General features: G+C 41.5%; 7 non-coding genes and 4 pseudogenes across 7 annotated transcripts; all 11 read right to left on the bottom strand.

Annotated features, from left to right (window-relative positions):
- Nucleotides 1-1,395: 1,395 nt before the first annotated feature.
- Nucleotides 1,396-1,571, bottom strand: LOC130116207 (small nucleolar RNA U3; annotated as a pseudogene).
- A 1,011-nt stretch (nt 1,572-2,582) lies between these two features.
- On the bottom strand, nt 2,583-2,798 carry LOC130116206 (small nucleolar RNA U3). The gene has a single exon (XR_008810560.1). It is a non-coding gene; the product is annotated as a small nucleolar RNA U3 (small nucleolar RNA).
- A 2,375-nt stretch (nt 2,799-5,173) lies between these two features.
- On the bottom strand, nt 5,174-5,349 carry LOC130116210 (small nucleolar RNA U3; annotated as a pseudogene).
- Nucleotides 5,350-6,360: 1,011 nt separating this feature from the next.
- On the bottom strand, nt 6,361-6,576 carry LOC130116205 (small nucleolar RNA U3). The gene has a single exon (XR_008810559.1). It is a non-coding gene; the product is annotated as a small nucleolar RNA U3 (small nucleolar RNA).
- Nucleotides 6,577-10,565: 3,989 nt separating this feature from the next.
- On the bottom strand, nt 10,566-10,741 carry LOC130116211 (small nucleolar RNA U3; annotated as a pseudogene).
- A 938-nt stretch (nt 10,742-11,679) lies between these two features.
- On the bottom strand, nt 11,680-11,903 carry LOC130116204 (small nucleolar RNA U3). The gene has a single exon (XR_008810558.1). It is a non-coding gene; the product is annotated as a small nucleolar RNA U3 (small nucleolar RNA).
- An 816-nt stretch (nt 11,904-12,719) lies between these two features.
- On the bottom strand, nt 12,720-12,937 carry LOC130116198 (small nucleolar RNA U3). Its single transcript, XR_008810552.1, has one exon. It is a non-coding gene; the product is annotated as a small nucleolar RNA U3 (small nucleolar RNA).
- Nucleotides 12,938-14,379: 1,442 nt separating this feature from the next.
- LOC130116209 (small nucleolar RNA U3) lies at nt 14,380-14,590 on the bottom strand. Its single transcript, XR_008810562.1, has one exon. It is a non-coding gene; the product is annotated as a small nucleolar RNA U3 (small nucleolar RNA).
- A 4,181-nt stretch (nt 14,591-18,771) lies between these two features.
- Nucleotides 18,772-18,983, bottom strand: LOC130116199 (small nucleolar RNA U3). The gene has a single exon (XR_008810553.1). It is a non-coding gene; the product is annotated as a small nucleolar RNA U3 (small nucleolar RNA).
- Nucleotides 18,984-21,121: 2,138 nt separating this feature from the next.
- Nucleotides 21,122-21,245, bottom strand: LOC130116214 (small nucleolar RNA U3; annotated as a pseudogene).
- Nucleotides 21,246-22,268: 1,023 nt separating this feature from the next.
- LOC130116200 (small nucleolar RNA U3) lies at nt 22,269-22,487 on the bottom strand. The gene has a single exon (XR_008810554.1). It is a non-coding gene; the product is annotated as a small nucleolar RNA U3 (small nucleolar RNA).
- Nucleotides 22,488-22,730: the final 243 nt, after the last annotated feature.

Raw genomic sequence — 22,730 nt, 5'->3', positions numbered from 1 at the left:
GCTCAGCCGGATAATCCCATAGAAGTACCACAGTACCAGACAGTGTTGGTGGTAGCCAAGCCAACCACGGCAATGGCATTTCTGACGGAGAGCAGCGAGCTTGTCGCAGCGATAGTTTTGGGTAAAATAAACGGATGGTTCTTTCTACATACATGTTTGGGTTGGGTTAAGGGCCGGGTTTTACCTGCTCAGGCAGACAATCCCACAGCGAGAGACTACCACTTCGCGGTAGCCAAGCTAAACACAGAAATGACAATTTTGAAATAAAGTACCGAATTCTCGTAGTCAATTTTGGATCAAATTAACTGATGACTTTCTTCATGTTTTGGTTGACGTAGGATTTGGGATTGGTTAAGGGTTTTATCTACTCAGGCAAACAATCTCAGAGCAACAGAGACTAACTCTTCGCAGTAGCCAGGCTAACCATGGCAATCGGATTTCTGATGGAAAGTACCAAGCTTCTCGGAGTGAAAGTCTTGGATAAAATTAACGGACGGCTCCTTCCATGTTTCGCTTAGTTTAAGGGTTTTATCAGCTCAGGCAGACAATCGCACAGAGAATAACACAGCAACAGAGACTAACTCTTCGCAGTAGCCAAGGTAACCACGGCAATGGCATTTCTGACAGAAAGTACCAAGCTTCTCGGAGTGAAAGTCTTGGATAAAATTAACTGACAGCTCGTTCTATATCTTTCGCTTAGTGTAAGGGTTTTATCAGCTCAGGCAGACAATCGCACAGAGAATACCACAGCAATAGAGACTAACTCTTCGCAGTAGCCAAGCTAACCACGCCAATTGCATTCCTGAAGGAAAGGACCAAGCTTCTCGTAGTAAAAGTTTTGGAAATAAATCAACGGATGGTCCTTGCTACATGTTTCGGTTGACAGTGTTTGAGTTTAGTGTCAAGTGTTTCTGCTCAGGCGGACAGTGCCCAAGCACTGGCTCAGCGATACCCCAATATGAGAGTTATGGAGAGATTGATGGGTTCAATTTGGATATTTTTTGTTCTTTACAACTGATCTGCCACTGTCCTGTATTTTGATTAGTTTATCCCGTGTTAAACTTGAAAAATTGCTGGTGAGGTTTGGAGCATTATAAATCTTTTTTTTTTTTTTTAAATTGAAGTTCTCTGCTATGGCACTTTGTTGTTAGAGTTATGTTTCAATAAAATAGATAGATTTCTCCATTTTACCAATCAGAGGATGCATCTTGCCTCAAAAGCACACAGCTTGAGATTATCCACCGTTTATCCTGATTTAAACTTGAAAAGTTGTTGATGGGGTTTGGAGCATAAGTGATTTTTTTTTAATTGAAATTCACTGCTATTGCAGGTTAATGTTTTTAGAGTTAGGTTTAAAATAAAAGTAATTGATGGCTTTCTCAATTTTTTTCTTTTACCACTCAGAGCACACTCTGCCTCAAAAGCACAGAGCTTGTAATCAAATCACTTCGCTGTACCTGCTTCATGCTCAGGAAGAAGCACCGCAGCTCATCATCGTGGGTGGCGGACTCACACTTAGAAACATTTTTCAAGCCAAGAACGACAGAAATGACCGCTGAAAGTGTAGTCTTCTGAATCTTTTGGTTAGGATTAGGTTTGCATAATTTGATGGAAATGGCATTTCTGATGGAAAGTACCGAGCTTCTCGAAATGAAAGTTTTGGATAAAATTAATGGAGGTCTCTTTCTACATCTTTTGGCCAGGGTTGGCGTAGGGTTACAATGAGGGTTTTTCCTACTCAAAAGTAGTTCCACAGAGAATACCACAGCAGCAGACACTGTCTGCCTGAGCAGATAAAACTCTTATACTAAACCTATCCCAACCCTTACAGAAAGATGTAGAAAGAGCCATCCATTAATTATATCCAAACCTTAAGCTCCGTGACATTATTTTCCGTCAAATACCATTGCCGTGGTTAGCTTGACTTCTGCTAAGAATTAATCCCACAAAGAATACCATAGCAACAGAGACTGTCTTGGCGGTTGCCAAGCTAACCATTGCAATGGCATTTCTGATGGAAAGTACAGAGCTTCTCGGTGTGAAAGGTTTGGATAAAAATCAACATACGGCTCTTTCAACACGTAAGGGTAGGGTTTGTGTTAAGGTAAAGGTTTTACCTGCTCAGGCAGAAAATCCCACAGCAACAGAGATTAACTCTTCATGTTAGCCACGCCAACCATGGCAATGGCATTTTTGATGGGAAATACTAGGCTTCTCCGAGTGAAAGGTAAGGGTTAGAGAATTGAATGCCAGAGCCAACACATGTCAACCAGGCGCCTCAACAATGCCCAAATACTGGCTTACAGATACCCCCAGGTTTAGGGTTACGAATTTGATCGATTGAGTATAGGATCTATTTGGAGGTTGTTTATTCTTTACACTTGATCCCCCATTGTCTTCCCTCTTGATTAGTTTATCCCGTTTTAAACTTGAAAAGTTGTTGGTGGGGTTTGCAGCAATACAAGTGGATTTCTTTTATTGAATTGCACTTCTACAATTGTCATGTTTTTAGGGTTAGGACTAAGTTTTAGGGGTAGGTTTAGATAAAATTGATGAATTTCTACATTTTGCCCCTCCTTTTTACCACACCGAACAGGCTCCTTCCTCTTGATAACTCCTTAAAAGCAACACTGAACGGTCACCAAAAGCCCAGAGTGAGTGATTAAACCACTTCTCTGTACCTGCTTCGCGGTCAGGGAGAAGCACCCCAGGCTCATCATGGTGAGTGGCGAGACTCGCACTTTAGAAAAACATTTCTCAAGATAAAAACTAAAGAAATTATCCCCGAAATTACTGTTGGGTTTTGATAAACTCAATGGATGGCTCTATACCTTTCGGTTACGGTTGGGGTAAGAGTTTTATATGCTCTGGCAGACAATCCTACAGACAATACCACAGCAATAGAGACCAACTCGTCGCAGTAGCCAAGCTAACCACGACAATGGTATTTCTGATGGAAAGTAGAGAGCTTCTCAGAGTAAAAGTTTCGCATAAAATTAACGGACAGCGCTTTCTACATGTTTGCTTGAGGTAGGATTTGGGTTAGGTTAAGGGTTTTATCTGCTCAGCCACACAAACCCAAAGAAAATACCACACCAACAGAGACTAACTCTTCAGAGTAGCCTAACTAACCACAGCAAAGTCATTTCTGATGGAAAGTACCGAGCTTCTCGGAGTGATAGTTACGGATGAAATTAACAGACGACTCTTTCTACATGTTTCACGTGAGAGTAAGGGTTTTATCTGCTCAGCGAGATAATCCCAAAGAAATACCACAGCAACAGACAGTCTTGGTGGTAGCCAAGCCAACCATGGCAATGGCATTTCTGATGGAGAGTAGCAAGCTTCTCGCAGCAATAGTTTTGGGTGAAATAAACGGATGGCTCTTTCTACACGTTTCGGTTGGTTTAGGGCAATTGTTTTACCTGCTCAGGCAGACAATCCCACACAGAATATCAAAGCAACAGAGACTAACACTTCACGGTAGCCAAGATAAACACAGCAATGAAAATTCTGAAATAAAGTACCGACTTTCTCGTACTCAAAATTTTGGATCAAACTAACTGACTTCATGTTTTGGTTGAGGTAGGGTTTGGGATTGGTTAAGGGTTTTATGTGCTCAGGCAAACAATCTCACAGCAACAGAGACTAACCCTTCGCAGGAGCAAGCTCACCACGGCAATGGCATTTCGGATGGAAAGCACCCAGCTTCTCGGAGTGACAGTTTTGGATCTTATTGACGTATGCTCTTGCTACAATGTTCCGATTAGGTTAGCGCAAGTGTTTTACCTGCTCAGACAGACAATCCCACAGCAACAGAGACTAACTTCGTCGTAGCCAAGCTAACCACAGCAATGGCACTGCTCTTTTCAAGTACCGGGTTTGGAAAAAGCTTCGGAAAAAAAATTTCACGGAGGCCGTTTCTACATGTTTCACTTAGGGTAAGGGTTTTATCAGCTCAGGCAGACAATCGCACAGAGAACACCACAGCAACAGAGACTAACTCTTCGTAGTAGCCAAGCTAACTACGGCAACAGCATTCCTGATGGAAAGTACCAAGCTTGTTGGAGTGAAAGTTTTGGATAATATTAATGGACGGCTCTTTCTAAATGTTTCATTTATAGTAAGGGTTTTATCTGTTCAGACGGACAATCCCGCAGAAATACAACAGCAACAGAGACTAACTCTTTGTGGTAGCCAAGCAAACCAGGGCAATGGCATTACTGAAGGAAAGTACCAAGATTCTCGGAGTGAAAGTTAGATAAAATTACTGGACAGCTCTTTCTACATGTTTCGCTTAGGGTAAGGGTTTTATCAGCTCAGGCAGACAATCGCACAGAGAATACCACAGCAATAGAGACTAACTCTTCGTAGTAGCCAAGCCAACTACGGCAACAGCATTCCTGATGGAAAGTACCAAGCTTGTTGGAGTGAAAGTTTTGGATAATATTAATGGACGGCTCTTTCTAAATGTTTCATTTATAGTAAGGGTTTTATCTGTTCAGACGGACAAACCCGCAGAAATACAACAGCAACAGAGACTAACTCTTCGTAGTAGCCAAGCTAACCACGCCAATTGCATTCCTGAAGGAAAGAACCAAGCTTCTCGTAGTAAAAGTTTTGGAAATAAATCAACGGATGGTCCTTGCTACATGTTTCGGTTGACAGTGTTTGAGTTTAGTGTCAAGTGTTTCTGCTCAGGCGGACAGTGCCCAAGCACTGGCTCAGCGATACCCCAATATGAGAGTTATGGAGAGATTGATGGGTTCAATTTGGATATTTTTTGTTCTTTACAACTGATCTGCCACTGTCCTGTATTTTGATTAGTTTATCCCGTGTTAAACTTGAAAAATTGCTGGTGAGGTTTGGAGCATTATAAATCTTTTTTTTTTTTTAAATTGAAGTTCTCTGCTATGGCACTTTGTTGTTAGAGTTATGTTTCAATAAAATAGATAGATTTCTCCATTTTACCAATCAGAGGATGCATCTTGCCTCAAAAGCACACAGCTTGAGATTATCCACCGTTTATCCTGATTTAAACTTGGAAAGTTGTTGATGGGGTTTGGAGCATAAGTGATTTTTTTTTTAATTGAAATTCACTGCTATTGCAGGTTGTTTTTAGAGTTAGGTTTAAAATAAAAGTAATTGATGGCTTTCTCAATTTTTTTCTTTTACCACTCAGAGCACACACTGCCTCAAAAGCACAGAGCTTGTAATCAAATCACTTCGCTGTACCTGCTTCATGCTCAGGAAGAAGCACCGCAGCTCATCATCGTGGGTGGCGGACTCACACTTAGAAACATTTTTCAAGCCAAGAACGACAGAAATGACCGCTGAAAGTGTAGTCTTCTGAATCTTTTGGTTAGGATTAGGTTTGCATAATTTGATGGAAATGGCATTTCTGATGGAAAGTACCGAGCTTCTCGAAATGAAAGTTTTGGATAAAATTAATGGAGGTCTCTTTCTACATCTTTTGGCCAGGGTTGGCGTAGGGTTACAATGAGGGTTTTTCCTACTCAAAAGTAGTTCCACAGAGAATACCACAGCAGCAGACACTGTCTGCCTGAGCAGATAAAACTCTTATACTAAACCTATCCCAACCCTTACAGAAAGATGTAGAAAGAGCCATCCATTAATTATATCCAAACCTTAAGCTCCGTGACAGTATTTTCCGTCAAATACCATTGCCGTGGTTAGCTTGACTTCTGCTAAGAATTAATCCCACAAAGAATACCATAGCAACAGAGACTGTCTTGGCGGTTGCCAAGCTAACCATTGCAATGGCATTTCTGATGGAAAGTACAGAGCTTCTCGGTGTGAAAGGTTTGGATAAAAATCAACATACGGCTCTTTCAACACGTAAGGGTAGGGTTTGTGTTAAGGTAAAGGTTTTACCTGCTCAGGCAGAAAATCCCACAGCAACAGAGATTAACTCTTCATGTTAGCCACGCCAACCATGGCAATGGCATTTTTGATGGGAAATACTAGGCTTCTCCGAGTGAAAGGTAAGGGTTAGAGAATTGAATGCCAGAGCCAACACATGTCAACCAGGCGCCTCAACAATGCCCAAATACTGGCTTACAGATACCCCCAGGTTTAGGGTTACGAATTTGATCGATTGAGTATAGGATCTATTTGGAGGTTGTTTATTCTTTACACTTGATCCCCCATTGTCTTCCCTCTTGATTAGTTTATCCCGTTTTAAACTTGAAAAGTTGTTGGTGGGGTTTGCAGCAATACAAGTGGATTTCTTTTATTGAATTGCACTTCTACAATTGTCATGTTTTTAGGGTTAGGACTAAGTTTTAGGGGTAGGTTTAGATAAAATTGATGAATTTCTACATTTTGCCCCTCCTTTTTACCACACCGAACAGGCTCCTTCCTCTTGATAACTCCTTAAAAGCAACACTGAACGGTCACCAAAAGCCCAGAGTGAGTGATTAAACCACTTCTCTGTACCTGCTTCGCGGTCAGGGAGAAGCACCCCAGGCTCATCATGGTGAGTGGCGAGACTCGCACTTTAGAAAAACATTTCTCAAGATAAAAACTAAAGAAATTATCCCCGAAATTACTGTTGGGTTTTGATAAACTCAATGGATGGCTCTATACCTTTCGGTTACGGTTGGGGTAAGAGTTTTATATGCTCTGGCAGACAATCCTACAGACAATACCACAGCAATAGAGACCAACTCGTCGCAGTAGCCAAGCTAACCACGACAATGGTATTTCTGATGGAAAGTAGAGAGCTTCTCAGAGTAAAAGTTTCGCATAAAATTAACGGACAGCGCTTTCTACATGTTTGCTTGAGGTAGGATTTGGGTTAGGTTAAGGGTTTTATCTGCTCAGCCACACAAACCCAAAGAAAATACCACACCAACAGAGACTAACTCTTCAGAGTAGCCTAACTAACCACAGCAAAGTCATTTCTGATGGAAAGTACCGAGCTTCTCGGAGTGATAGTTACGGATGAAATTAACAGACGACTCTTTCTACATGTTTCACGTGAGAGTAAGGGTTTTATCTGCTCAGCGAGATAATCCCAAAGAAATACCACAGCAACAGACAGTCTTGGTGGTAGCCAAGCCAACCATGGCAATGGCATTTCTGATGGAGAGTAGCAAGCTTCTCGCAGCAATAGTTTTGGGTGAAATAAACGGATGGCTCTTTCTACACGTTTCGGTTGGTTTAGGGCAATTGTTTTACCTGCTCAGGCAGACAATCCCACACAGAATATCAAAGCAACAGAGACTAACACTTCACGGTAGCCAAGATAAACACAGCAATGAAAATTCTGAAATAAAGTACCGACTTTCTCGTACTCAAAATTTTGGATCAAACTAACTGACTTCATGTTTTGGTTGAGGTAGGGTTTGGGATTGGTTAAGGGTTTTATGTGCTCAGGCAAACAATCTCACAGCAACAGAGACTAACCCTTCGCAGGAGCAAGCTCACCACGGCAATGGCATTTCGGATGGAAAGTACCCAGCTTCTCGGAGTGACAGTTTTGGATCTTATTGACGTATGCTCTTGCTACAATGTTCCGATTAGGTTAGCGCAAGTGTTTTACCTGCTCAGACAGACAATCCCACAGCAACAGAGACTAACTTCGTCGTAGCCAAGCTAACCACAGCAATGGCACTGCTCTTTTCAAGTACCGGGTTTGGAAAAAGCTTCGGAAAAAAATTTTCACGGAGGCCGTTTCTACATGTTTCACTTAGGGTAAGGGTTTTATCAGCTCAGGCAGACAATCGCACAGAGAACACCACAGCAACAGAGACTAACTCTTCGTAGTAGCCAAGCTAACTACGGCAACAGCATTCCTGATGGAAAGTACCAAGCTTGTTGGAGTGAAAGTTTTGGATAATATTAATGGACGGCTCTTTCTAAATGTTTCATTTATAGTAAGGGTTTTATCTGTTCAGACGGACAATCCCGCAGAAATACAACAGCAACAGAGACTAACTCTTTGTGGTAGCCAAGCAAACCAGGGCAATGGCATTACTGAAGGAAAGTACCAAGCTTCTCGGAGTGAAAATTTTGGGTAAAATTAATAGACGGCTCTATCTACATGTTTCGCTTAGCGTTTTATCAGCTCAAGCAGTCAGTCACACAGAAAACACCACAGCAACAAAAACTAACTCTTCGTAGTAGCCAAGCTAACTACGGCAATGGCATTCCTGATGGAAAGTACCAAGCTTCTCGGAGTGAAAGTCTTGGATAAAATTAATGGACGGCTCTATGTTTCGCTTAGTGTAAGGATTATATCAGCTCAGGCAGACAATCGCACAGACAATACCACAGCAACAGAGACTAACTCCTCACAGTAGCCAAGCTAACCACAGCAATGGCATTCCTGATGGAAAGTACCAAGCTTCTCGGTGTGAAAGTTTTGGATAACATTAATGGACGCCTCTTTCTAAATGTTTCACTTAGGGTAAGGGTTTTATCTGTTCAGTCGGACAATCCCGCAGAAATACAACAGCAACAGAGACTAACTCTTCGTGGTAGCCAAGCTAACTACGGCAATGGCATTCCTGATGGAAAGTATCAAGTTTCTTGCAGTGAAAGTTTTGGATAACATTAATGAAAGGCTATTCTACATATTTCACTTATAGTAAGGGTTTTATCTGTTCAGTCGGACAATCCCGCAGAAACACAATAGCAACAGAGACTAACTCTTCATGGTAGCCAAGCAAACCCAGGCAATTGCATTACTGAAGTAAAGTACCAAGATTCTCGGAGTGAAAGTTTTGGATAAAATTACTGGACAGCTCTTTCTACATGTTTCGCTTAGTGTAAGGGTTTTATCAGCTCAGGCAGACAATCGCACAGAGAATACCACAGCAACAGAGACTAACTCTTCGCAGTAGCCAAGCTAACCATGGCAATGGCATTTCTGATGGAAAGTACCAAGCTTCTCGGAGTGAAAGTTTTGTATAACATTAATGGACGGCTCTTTCTACATGTTTCACTTACGGTAAGGGTTTTATCTGTTCAGGCGGACAAACCCACAGAAAAACAACAACAGAGACTAACTCTTCGTGGTAGCCAAGCTAACCACAGCAATGGCATTTCTGATGGAAAGTACCAAGCTTTTTGGAGGGAAAGATTTGGGTAAAATTAATGCCCGGCGTTTTTACATATTTCGCTTAGTGTAAGCGTTTTATCCATTTAGGCGGACAATCCCTCAGAAATACAACAGCAGCAGAGACCCACTCTTCGTGGTAACCAAGCTAAGCACGGCAATGGAATTTCTGAAGCAAAGAACCGAGCTTCTTGGACTGAATGTTTTGCATAAAATGAACGGACGGCTCTTCCTACATGTTTTGGTTGGGTTAGGGCAAGTGTGTTACCTGTTTAAGCAGACAATCGCAGAAATACAACAGCAACAGAGACCAACTCTTAATTGTAACCAAGCTAACTACGAAAATGGAATTTCTGATGGAAAGTGCCAAGCTACTCGTAGTAAAAGTTTTGGATAAAATTACTGGACGGCTTTTTCTATATATTTCGCTTAGTTGTAAGGGCATTATCTGCTCAGGCAGACAATCGCACAGAGAATACCAAAGCAACAGAGACTAACTCTTCGCAGTAGCGAAGCTAACCACAGCAATGGCATTTCTGAAGGAAAGAACCGAGCTTGTTCGACTGAAAATTTTGGATGAAATAAACGGAGTGCTTTGTAAATGTTTCGCTTAGAGTTAGGGGTTTATCTGTTTAGGCGGACAATCCCTCAGAAATACAACAGCGACAGAGACTAACTCTTCGTGGTAGCCAAGGTAACAACGGCAATGGCATTTTTGAAGGAAAAACCGAGCATCTTGGAGTGAAAGTTTTGGACAAAATTAACGGATGGCTCTTCTTACATGTTTTGGTTGGGTTAGGGTAAGTGTGTTACCTGTTTAAGCAGATAATCGCACAGAGAATACCATAGCAACACAGATCAACTTCATTGTAGCCAAACTAACCACGGCAATGGCATTTATGATGGAAAGTAGAGGTACTCGTAGTAAACATTTTGAATAAAATTACCGAACGGCTCTTTCAACATATTTCACTTAGTATAAGGGTTTTATCAGCTCAGGCAGTCAATCGCACAGAGAATATCACAGCAATAGAGACCAACTCTTCGCAGTAGCCAAGCTAACCACGCCAATTGCATTTCTGAAGTAAAGAACCAAGCTTCTCGTAGTAAACGTTTTGGATAAAAATCAACGGATGGTCCTTGCTACATGTTTTGGTTGACGTAGTGTTTGAGTTTAGGGTCAAGTTTTTCTGCTCAGGCGGACAGTGCCCAACCGCTGGCTTAGCGATACCCCAATATGAGAGTTATGGAGAGATTGATGGGTTCAATTTGGATGTTTTTTTCTTCTTTACAACTGATCTGCCACTGTCCTGTATCTTGATTAGTTTATCCCGTGTTAAACTTGAAAATCTGCTGGTGAGGTTTGGAGCATTATAAATCTTTTTTTTTTTTTTTAGTTGAAGTTCACTGCTATTGCAGTTTAATGTTTTTAGGGTTAGGTTTAAAATAAAAGTAATGGCTTTCTCAATTTTTTTCTTTTACCACTCAGAGCACGCTCTTTGCCTCAAAAGGACAGAGCTTGTAATCAAATCACTTCTCTGTACCTGCTTCATGCTCAGGAAGAAGCAACGTAGCTCATCATCATGGGTGGTGGACTCACACTTAAACATTTTTCAAACCAAGAACGACAGAAATGACCGCTGAAAGTGTAGTCTTCTGAATCTTTTGGATAAAATTAATGGCCGTCTCTTTCTACATCTTTTGGCCAGGGTTGGCGTAGGGTTACAGAGGGTTTTTCCTACTCAAAAGTAGTTCCACAAACAATACCACAGCAACAGACAGTCTGCATGAGCAGATAAAACTCTTATACTAAACCTATCCCAACCCTTACAGAAAGATGTAGAAAGAGCCATCCATTAATTATAGCCAAACCTTAAGCTCCGTGACAGTATTTTCCGTCAAATACCATTGCCGTGGTTAGCTTGACTTCTGCTAAGAATTAATCCCACAAAGAATACCATAGCAACAGAGACTGTCTTGGCAGTTGCCAAGCTAACCATTGCAATGGCATTTCTGATGGAAAGTACAGAGCTTCTCGGTATGAAAGGTTTGGATAAAAATCAACATACGGCTCTTTCAACATCTAAGGGTAGGGTTTGTGTTAAGGTAAAGGTTTTACCTGCTCGGGCAGAAAATCCCACAGCAACAGAGATTAACTCTTCATGTTAGCCACGCGAACCATGGCAATGGCATTTTTGATGGGAGATACTAGGCTTCTCCGAGTGAAAGGTAAGGGTTAGAATTGAATGCCAGAGCCAACACATGTCAACCAGGCGCCTCAACAATGCCCAAATACTGGCTTACAGATACCCCCAGGTTTAGGGTTACGAATTTGGAGAGAGTTTGATGGATTGGGTATAGAATCTATTTGGAGGTTGTTTATTCTTTACACTTGATCCCCCATTGTCTTCCCTCTTGATTAGTTTATCCCGTTTTAAACTTGAAAAGTTGTTGGTGGGGTTTGCAGCAATACAAGTGGGTTTTTTTAATTGAATTGCACTTCTACAATCGTCATGTTTTTAGGGTTTGGACTAAGTTTTAGGGGTAGGTTTAAATTAAATTGATGAATTTCTACATTTTTGCCCCTCCTTTTTACCACACCGAACATGCTCCTTCTCTTGATAACTCCATAAAAGCAACACTGAACGGTCACCAAAAGCACAGAGTGAGTGAGTGATTAAACCACTTCTCTGTACCTGCTTCGCGGTCAGGGAGAAGCACCCCAGGCTCATCATGGTGAGTGGCGGGACTCGCACTTTAGAAAAACATTTCTCAAGATAAAAACTAAAGAAATTATCTCTGAAATTAGTATTAGGTTTTGATAAACTCAATGGTTGGCTCTATATCTTTCGGTTACTAAACCTATCCGACCCTTACAAAAAGAGCCAGCCGCTAATTATATCGGAACCACAAGCTCCGAAACACTCCCTATCTTCCACCAGAAATACCATTGCCGTGGTTAGCTTGGCTCCTGCTAAGAATTAATCCCACAAATAATACCATAGCAACAGAGACTGTCTTGGCGGTTGCCAAACTAATCACTGCAGTGGCATTTCTGATGCGAAGTACAGAGCTTCTCGGAATGCAAAATTTGGATAAAATTAACAGACGGCTCTTTCAACACGTTTGGGTTGGGGTTTGTATTAGGGTAGAGGTTCTACCTGCTCAGGCAGCAAATCCCACAGAAAACCCCACAGCAAGAGACCAACTCTTCGCGGTAGCCAAGCTAACCACGGCTCCGGCATTTCACACTGAACATACTAGGTTAACTTTATGGTTAGGGTTGAATGCCAGAGCCAACACATGTCAACTGAGCACCTCCACCAATGCCCAAGTGCTGGATTAGAAATACCCCCAGGATTCGGGTTAGGGATATGGATAGAGTTTGATTGGTTAAGTCTGGGGGCAATTTGGGTGTTTATTCATTACAACTGATCTCCCAGTCTTATATCTTGATTACTTATCCCGTTTTAAACTTGAAAAGTTGTTGGTGGGGTTTGGAACAATACAAGTGTTTGTTTTGGTTTTTTTTTCAAATTGAACTTTTCTGCAATTGCAATTTAATGTTTTAAGAGTTAAGAGTAAGGTTTAGAGTTAGATCAAATTGATGAATTTCTGCACTTTTTTCCTTTTTACCACTCAGAACATGCCCCTTCTCTTGATGCTCCCATAAAAGGAACATTGAACGTCATCTAAAGCACAGAGCTTGTGATTAAACAACTTCTCTGTACCCGCTTAGCGCTCAGGAAGAAGCACCCCAGCTCATCATGGTGGGTGGCGGGACTCGCACTTTAGAAAAACATTTCTCAAGATAAAAACTAAAGAAATTATCCCCGAACTTAGTATTAGATTTTGATAAACTCAATGGATGGCTCCATATCTTTCGGTTACGGTTGGGGTAAGAGTTTTATCTGCTCTGGCAGACAATACCACAGCAATAGAGACCAACTCGTCGCAGTAGCCAAGCTAACCACAGCAATGGTATTTCTGATGGAAAGTAGAGAGCTTCTCAGAGTAAAAGCTTTGCATAAAATTAACGGACAGTGCTTTCTACATGTTTCGCTTGAGGTAGGATTTGGGTTAGGTTAAGGGTTTTATATGCTCAGCCACACAATCCCAAAGAAAATACCACACCTACAGAGACTAACTCTTCATAGTAGCCAAACTAACCACAGCAAAGTCATTTCTGATGGAAAGTACCGAGCTTCTCGGAGTGATAGTTCCGGATGAAATTAACAGACGACTCTTTCTACATGTTTCACGTAAGAGTTTTATCTGCTCAGCCAGATAATCCCACAGAAATACTGCAGCAACAGACAGTCTTGGTGGTAGCCAAGCCAACCATGGCAATGGCATTTCTGATGGAGAGTAGCAAGCTTCTCGCAGCGATAGTTTCAGGTAAAATAAGCGGATGGCTCTTTCTACATGTTTCGGTTGGTTTAGGGTAAGTGTTTTACCTGCTCAGGCAGACAATCCCACACAGAATAGCAAAGCAACAGAGACTAACACTTCACGGTAGCCAAGCTAAACACAGCAATGAAAATTCTGAAATAAAGTACCGACATTCTCGTACTGAAAATTTTGGATCAAACTAACTGACCTTCATGTTTTGGTTGAGGTAGGATTTGGTTAAGGGTTTTATGTGCCCAGGCAAACAATCTCACAGCAACTGAGACTAACCCTTTGCAGTAGCAAAGCTCACCACGGCAATGGCATTTCTGATGGAAAGTACCCAGCTTCTCGGAGTGACAGTTTTGGATCTTATTGACATATGCTCTTGCTACAATGTTCCGATTAGGTTAGCGCAAGTGTTTTACCTGCTCAGACAGACAATCCCACAGCAACAGAGATTAACTCTTCATGTTAGCCACGCCAACTATGGCAATGGCCTTTTTGATGGGAAATACTAGCCTTCTCCGAGTGAAAGGTAAGGGTTAGAGAATTGAATGCCAGAGCCAACATATGTCAACCAGGCGCCTCAACAATGCCCAAATACTGGCTTACAGATACCCCCAGGTTTAGGGTTACGAATTTGGAGAGAGTTTGATCGATTGAGTATAGGATCTATTTGGAGGTTGTTTATTCTTTACACTTGATCCCCCATTGTCTTCCCTCTTGATTAGTTTATCCCGTTTTAAACTTGAAAAGTTATTGGTAGGGTTTGCAGCAATACAAGTGGATTTCTTTTATTGAATTGCACTTCTACAATTGTCATGTTTTTAGGGTTAGGACTAAGTTTTAGGGGTAGGTTTAGATAAAATTGTTGAATTTCTACATTTTTGCCCCTCCTTTTTACCACACCGAACAGGCTCCTTCCTCTTGATAACTCCTTAAAAGCAACACTGAACGGTCACCAAAAGCCCAGAGTGAGTGATTAAACCACTTCTCTGTACCTGCTTCGCGGTCAGGGAGAAGCACCCCAGGCTCATCATGGTGAGTGGCGGGACTCGCACTTTAGAAAAACATTTCAAGATAAAAACTAAAGAAATTATCCCAGAATATCAAAGCAACAGAGACTAACACTTCACGGTAGCCAAGCTAAACACAGCAATGAAAATTCTGAAATAAAAGTACCGACTTTCTCGAACTCAAAATTTGGGATCAAACTAACTGACTTCATGTTTTGGTTGAGGTAGGGTTTGGGATTGGTTAAGGGTTTTATGTGCTCAGGCAAACAATCACAGCAACAGAGACTAACCCTTCGCAGGAGCAAGCTCACCACGCCAATGGCATTTCGGATGGAAAGTACCCAGCTTCTCGGAGTGACAGTTTTGGATCTTATTGACGTATGCTCTTGCTACAATGTTCCGATTAGGTTAGCGCAAGTGTTTTACCTGCTCAGACAGACAATCCCAGAGCTACAGAGATTAACTTCGTCGTAGCCAAGCTAACCACAGCAATGGCACTGCTCTTTTCAAGTACCGGGTTTGAGTGACAGCTTCGGAAAATTTTTTTCACGGAGGCCGTTTCTATATGTTTCACTTAGGGTAAGGGTTTTATCAGCTCAGGCAGACAATCGCACAGAGAATACCACAGCAACAGAGACTAACTCTTCGTAGTAGCCAAGCAAACCAGGGCAATGGCATTACTGAAGGAAAGTACCAAGATTCTCGGAGTGAAAGTTATAGATAAAATTACTGGACAGCTCTTTCTACATGTTTCGCTTAGGGTAAGGGTTTTATCAGCTCAGGCAGACGATCGCACAGAGAATACCACAGCAACAGAGACTAACTCTTCGTAGTAGCCAAGCCAACTACGGCAACAGCATTCCTGATGGAAAGTACCAAGCTTGTTGGAGTGAAAGTTTTGGATAATATTAATGGACGGCTCTTTCTAAATGTTTCATTTATAGTAAGGGTTTTATCTGTTCAGACGGACAATCCCGCAGAAATACAACAGCAACAGAGACCAACTCTTCGTAGTAGCCAAGCTAACTACGGCAATGGCAGTACTGATGGAAAGTACCAAGCTTCTCGGAGTGAAAATTTTGGGTAAAATTAATAGACGGCTCTATCTACATGTTTTGCTTAGCGTTTTATATGCTCAAGCAGTCAGTCACACAGAAAACACCACAGCAACAGAGACTAACTCTTCGTAGTAGCCAAGCTAACTACGGCAATGGCATTCCTGATGGAAAGTACCAAGCTTCTCGGAGTGAAAGTCTTGGATAAAATTAATGGACGGCTCTATGTTTCGCTTAGTGTAAGGGTTTTATCAGCTCAAGCAGACAATGGCACAGACAATACCACAGCAACAGAGACTAACTCCTCACAGTAGCCAGGCTAACCACAGCAATGGCATTCCTGATGGAAAGTACCAAGCTTCTCGGTGTGAAAGGTTTGGATAACATTAATGGACGCCTCTTTCTAAATGTTTCACTTAGGGTAAGGGTTTTATCTGTTCAGTCGGACAATCCCGCAGAAATACAACAGCAACAGAGACTAACTCTTCGTGGTAGCCAAGCTAACTACGGCAATGGCATTCCTGATGGAAAGTATCAAGTTTCTTGCAGTGAAAGTTTTGGATAACATTAATGAAAGGCTATTCTACATATTTCACTTATAGTAAAGGTTTTATCTGTTCAGTCGGAAAATCCCGCAGAAACACAATAGCAACAGAGACTAACTCTTCATGGTAGCCAAGCAAACCAGGGCAATTGCATTACTGAAGTAAAGTACCAAGATTCTCAGAGTGAAAGTTTTGGATAAAATTACTGGACAGCTCTTTCCCATATTTTGCTTAGTGTAAGGGTTATATCAGCTTAGGCAGACAATCACACAGAGAACACCACAACAACAAAGACTAACTCTTCGTAGTTGCCAAGCTTAACACAGCAATGTCATTCCTGATGGAGAGTACCAAGCTTCTCAGAGTGAAAGTTTTGGATGAAATTAATGGACGGCTCTTTCTACATGTTTCGCTTAGCGTAAGGGTTTCATCAGCTCAGGCAGTCAATCGCACAGAGAATACCACAGCAAGAGACACCAACTCTTCGCAGTAGCCAAGCTAACCATGGCAATGGCATTTCAGATGGAAAGTACCAAGCTTCTCGAAGTGAAGGTTTTGGATAACATTATTGGACGGCTCTTTCTACATGTTTCACTTATGGTAAGGGTTTTATCTGTTCAGTGGGACAATCGCGCAGAAATACAACAGAGACTAACTCTTTGTGCTAGCCAAGCAAACCAGGGCAATGGCATTACTTAAGAAAAGTACCAATATTCTCAGAGTGAAAGTTTTGGATAAAATTACTGAACAGCTCTTTCTACATGTTTCGCTTAGTGTAAGGGTTTTATCAGCTCAGGCAGACAATCACACAGAGAATACCACAGCATCAGAGACTAACTCTTGGCAGTAGCCAAGCTAACTACGGCAATGGCATTCCTGATGGAAAGTACCAAGCTTCTCGGAGTGAAAGTTTTGTATAACATTAATGGACGGCTCTTTCTACATGTTTCACTTACGGTAAGGGTTTTATCTGTTCAGGCGGACAAACCCACAGAAAAACAACAACAACAGAGACTAACTCTTCGTGGTAGCCAAGCTAACCACAGCAATGGCATTTCTGATGGAAAGTACCAAGCTTTTTGGAGGGAAAGATTTGGGTAAAATTAATGCCCAGCGTTTTTACATATTTCGCTTAGTGTAAGCGTTTTATCCATTTAGGTGGACAATCCCTCAGAAATACAACAGCAACAGAGACCAACTCTTCATGGTAACCAAGCTAAGCACGGCAATGGAATTTCTGGAACAAAGAACCGAGCTTCTTGGACTGAATGTTTTGCATTTTGGGTTAGGGCAAGTGTGTTACCTGTTCAGACGGACAATCCCGCAGAAATACAACAGCAACAGAGACCAACTCTTCGTAGTAGCCAAGCCAACTACGGCAACAGCATTCCTGATGGAAAGTACCAAGCTTGTTGGAGTGAAAGTTTTGGATAATATTAATGGACGGCTCTTTCTAAATGTTTCATTTATAGTAAGGGTTTTATCTGTTCAGACGGACAATCGCGCAGAAATACAACAGCAACAGAGAGTAACTCTTTGTGGTAGCCAAGCAAACCAGGGCAATGGCATTACTTAAGAAAAGTACCAATATTCTCGGAGTGAAAGTTTTGGATAAAATTACTAGACAGCTCTTTCTACATGTTTCGCTTAGTATAAGGGTTTTATCAGCTCAGGCAGACAATCGCACAAAGAATATCACAATAACAGAGACTAACTCTTCGTAGTACCCAAGCTAACTACAGCAATGGTATTCCTGATGGAAAGTACCAAGCTTCTCGGAGTGACAGTTTTGGATAACATTAATGGACGGCTCTTTCTAAATGTTTCACTTATGGTAAGGGTTTTATCTGTTCAGGCAGACAATCCCGCAGAAATACAACAGCAATATAGACTGTCTGCCTAAGCAGATAAAACCCTTATAGTAAACCTATCCCAACCCTTACAAAAAGAGCCAGCCGCTAATTATATCTGAACCAAAAGCTCCGAAACACTCAGTATATTCCACCAGAAATACCATTGCCGTGGTTAGCTTGGCTCCTGCTAAGAATTAATCCCACAAATAATACCATAGCAACAGAGACTGGTTTGGAGGTTGCCAAGCCAACAATAGCATTTCTGATGGAAAGTACAGAGCTTCTCGGTATGCAAGATTTGGATAAAACTAACAGACGGCTCTTTCAACACGTTTGGGTTTGTATTAGGGTAAAGGTTTTATCTGCTCAGGCAGCAAATCCCACAAAAACCCCACAGCAACAGAGACCAACTCTTCGCGGTAGCCAAGCTAACCACGGCAACAGCATTTCAGATTGAAAATACTAGGTTAACTTTATGGTTATGGCTGAATGCCAGAGCCAACACATGTCAACTGAGCACCTCTGCCAATGCCCAAGTGCTGGATTAGAAATACACCCAGGATTAGGGATATGGATAGCGTTTGATTGGTTAAGTCTAGGGGCAATTTGGGTGTTTATTCGTTACAACTGATCTCCCATTGTCTTATATCTTGATTACTTTATCCCGTTTTAAACTTGAAAAGTTGTTGGTGGGGTTTGAAACAATACAAGTGTTTTTTTTTTGTTTTTTTTTATTGAACTTTTCTGCAATTGCAATTTAATGTTTTAAGAGTTAAGACTAAGGTTTAGATCAAATTGATGATTTTGTGCACTTTTTTCCTTTTTACCATTCAGAACATGCCCCTTCTCTTGATGCTCCCATGAAAGGAACATTGAACATCATCTAAAGCACAGAGCTTGTGACTAAACCACGTCTCTGTACCTGCTTAGCGCTCAGGAAGAAGCACCCCAGCTCATCATCGTGGGTGGCGGGACTCACTTTAGAAAAACATTTCTCACGATAAAACTAAAGAACTTATCCCCGAAAGTAGGATTAGGTTTGGCCAAACATAACGGATGTCTCTATATCTTTGGGTTAGGGTTTCATCTGCTCTGGCACACAATCCTACAGAGAATACCACAGGAAGACCCCAACTCGTCGCAGTAGCCAAGCTAACCATAGCAATGGCATTTCTGATGGAAAGTACTGAGCTTTTCAGAGTAAAAGATTTGCATAAAATGAACGAAGAGAGCTTTCTACATGTTTCACTTGAGATAAGGTTTGGGTTAGGGCTTATCTGCTCAGTCAGACAATCCCACAAAAAAAAAATACTACAACAGAGAATAACTCTTAGCAGTAGCCAAGCTATCCATGACAAAGTCATTTCTGATGGAAATACTGAGATTTTCCAAGTGAAAGGTTTGGAGATTATTAACAGATTGCTCTTTCTACATCTTTCGTTTAGGGATGAGTTAGGCTAAGAGTATTGTCTGCTCAGGCAAACAATACAACAGACAATACCACATCAACAGCGACTACCTCTTCGCAGTAGCATTTCTGAACATGGAGTGATAGTTTCAGATAAAATTAACGGATTGCTCTTTCTAGATGTTTCGGTCGGGATAGGGTTTCACCTGCTAAGGCAGAAAATCTTAGAGAATACCACTGCAACAGAGAATAACTTCGATAGACAAGCTAACCACGGTAATGGTATTTCTGATGGAATGTACCGAGTGCTCGGAATAAAATCTTTGGAGAAAATTAATGGACGGCTCCTTCTACATGTTTCGCTGAGGGCAAGTGTTTTATCAGCTCAGGTAGACAATCAAACAGAGAATACCACAGCAACAGAGTCTAACTCGTCATAGTAGCCAAACTAACCACAGCAAAGTCATTTCTGATGTAAAGTACCGAGCTTCTCGGAGTGATAGTTCCGGATGAAATAAACAGATGACTCTTTCTACATGTTTCACTTAAGAGAACGGGTTTTATCTGCTCAGCCGGATAATCCCATAGAAATACCACAGTACCAGACAGTGTTGGTGGTAGCCAAGCCAACCACGGCAATGGCATTTATGATGGAGCGCAGCGAGCTTGTCGCAGCGACAGTTTTGGGTAAAATAAATGGATGGTTCTTTCTACATGTTTCGGTTGGGTTAGGGTAAGTGTTTTACCTGCTCAGGCAGACAATCCCACAGCGACAGAGACTACCACTTCGCGGTAGTCAAGCTAAACACAGAAATGACAATTTTGAAATAAAGTACCGACTTTCTCGTAGTCAATTTTGGATCAAATTAACTGATGACTTTCTTCATGTTTTGGTTGAGGTAGGGTTTGGGATTGGGTAAGGGTTTTATCTACTCAGGCAAACAATCTCATAGCAACAGAGACTAAATCTTCGCAGTAGCCAAGCTTCTCGGAGTGAAAGTTTTGGATAAAATTAATGGAAGGCTCTTTCTACATGTTTCACTTACGGTAAGAGTTTTATCAGCTCAGGCAGACAATCGCACAGAGAATACCACAGCAATAGAGACCAACTCGTCGCAGTAGCCAAGCTAACCATGCCAATTGCATTCCTGAAGGAAAGAACCAAGCTTCTCGTAGTAAAAGTTTTGGATAAAAACCAACGGATGGTCCTTGCTACATGTTTCGGTTGACGTAGTGTTTGAGTTTAGTGTCAAGTTTCTCTGCTCAGACGGACAGTGCCCAAGCGCTGGCTTAGCGATACCCCAATATGAGAGTTATGGAGAGATTGATGGGTTCAATTTGGATGTTTTTTGTTCTTTACAACTGATCTGCCACTGTCCTGTATTTTGATTAGTTTATCCCGTGTTAAACTTGAAAAATTGCTGGTGAAGTTTGGAGCATTATAAATGATTTTTTTTTTAAATTGAAGTTCTCTGCTATGGCAGTTTATTTTTAAAGTTATGTTTCAATAAAATTGATAGATTTCTCCATTTTACCAATCAGAGGATGCATATTGCCTCAAATGCACACAGCTTGAGATTATCCACCGTTTATCCGGTTTTAAACTTGAAAAGTTATTGGTGGGGTTTGGAGCATTATAAGTGATTTTTTTTTAATTGAAGTTCACCGCTATTGCAGTTTAATGTTTTTAGGGTTAGGTTTAAAATAAAAGTAATTGATGGCTTTCTCAATTTTTTTCTTTTACCGTTCAGAGCTTGTAATCAAATCACTTCTCTGTACCTGCTTCATGCTCAGGAAGAAGCACCGCAGCTCATCATCGTGGGTGGCGGACTCACACTTAAACATTTTTCAAGCTAAGAACGACAGAAATGACCACTGAAAGTGTAGTCTTCTGAATCTCTTGGTTAGGATTAGGTTTGCATAATTTGATGGAAATGGCATTTCTGATGGAAAGTACCGAGCTTCTCGAAATAAAGGTTTTGGATAAAATTAATGGATGTCTTTTTCTACATCTTTTGGCCAGGGTTGGCGTAGGGTTACAGTGAGGGTTTTTCCTACTCAAAAGTACTTCCACAGAGAATACCACAGCAACAGACACTGTCTGCCTGAGCAGATAAAACTCTTACACTAAACCTATCCCAACCCTTACAAAAAGATGTAGAATGAGCCATCCGTTAATTATATCCAAACCTTAAGCTCCGTGACAGTATTTTCCGTCAAATACCATTGCCGTGGTTAGCTTGACTTCTGCCAAGAATTAATCCCACAAAGAATACCATAGCAACAGAGACTGTCTTGGCGGTTGCCAAGCTAACCATTGCAATGGCATTTCTGATGGAAAGTACAGAGCTTCTCGGTGTGAAAGGTTTGGATAAAAATCAACATACGGCTCTTTCAACACGCAAGAGTAGGGTTTGTGTTAAGGTAAAGGTTTTACCTGCTCAGGCAGACAATCCCACAGCAACAGAGATTAACTCTTCATGTTAGCCACGCCAACCATGGCAATGGCATTTTCGATGGGAAATACTAGCCTTCTCCGAGTGAAAGGTAAGGGTTAGAGAATTGAATGCCAGAGCCAACACATGTCGACCAGGCGCCTCAACAATGCCCAAATACTGGCTTACAGATACCCCCAGGTTTAGAGTTACGAATTTGGAGAGAGTTTGATGGATTGGGTATAGGATCTATTTGGAGGTTGTTTATTCTTTACACTTGATCCCCCATTGTCTTCCCTCTTGATTAGTTTATCTCGTTTTAAACTTGAAAAGTTGTTGGTGGGGTTTGCAGCAATACAAGTGGGTTTCTTTTATGGAATTGCACTTCCACAACTGTCATGTTTTTAGCGTTAGGACTAAGTTTTAGGGGTAGGTTTAGATAAAATTGATGAATTTCTACATTTTTGCCCCTCCTTTTTACCACACCAAACATGCTCCTTCCTCTTGATAACTCCATAAAAAGCAACACTGAACGGTCACCAAAAGCACATAGCGAGTGATTAAACCACTTCTCTGTATCTGCTTCGCGGTCAGAGAGAAGCACCCCAGGCTCATCATGGTGGGTGGCGGGACTCGCACTTTAGAAAAACATTTCTCAAGATAAAAACTAAAGAAATTATCCCCGAAATTATTATGTTTTGATAAACTCAATGGATGGCTCTATATCTTTCGGTTACGGTTGGGGTAAGAGTTTTATCTGCTCTGGCAGACAATCCTACAGACAATACCACAGCAATAGAGACCAACTCATCGCAGTAGCCAAGCCAACCACGGCAATGGTATTTCTGATGGAAAGTAGAGAGCTTCTCAGAGTAAAAGCTTCGCATAAAATTAACAGACAGCGCTTTCTACATGTTTCGCTTGAGGTAGGATTTGAGTTA

Source organism: Lampris incognitus, chromosome 7 (assembly GCF_029633865.1).
Source record: "Lampris incognitus isolate fLamInc1 chromosome 7, fLamInc1.hap2, whole genome shotgun sequence".
NCBI lineage: Eukaryota > Metazoa > Chordata > Actinopteri > Lampriformes > Lampridae > Lampris > Lampris incognitus.
This window is presented reverse-complemented; position numbering and strand designations above follow the sequence as displayed.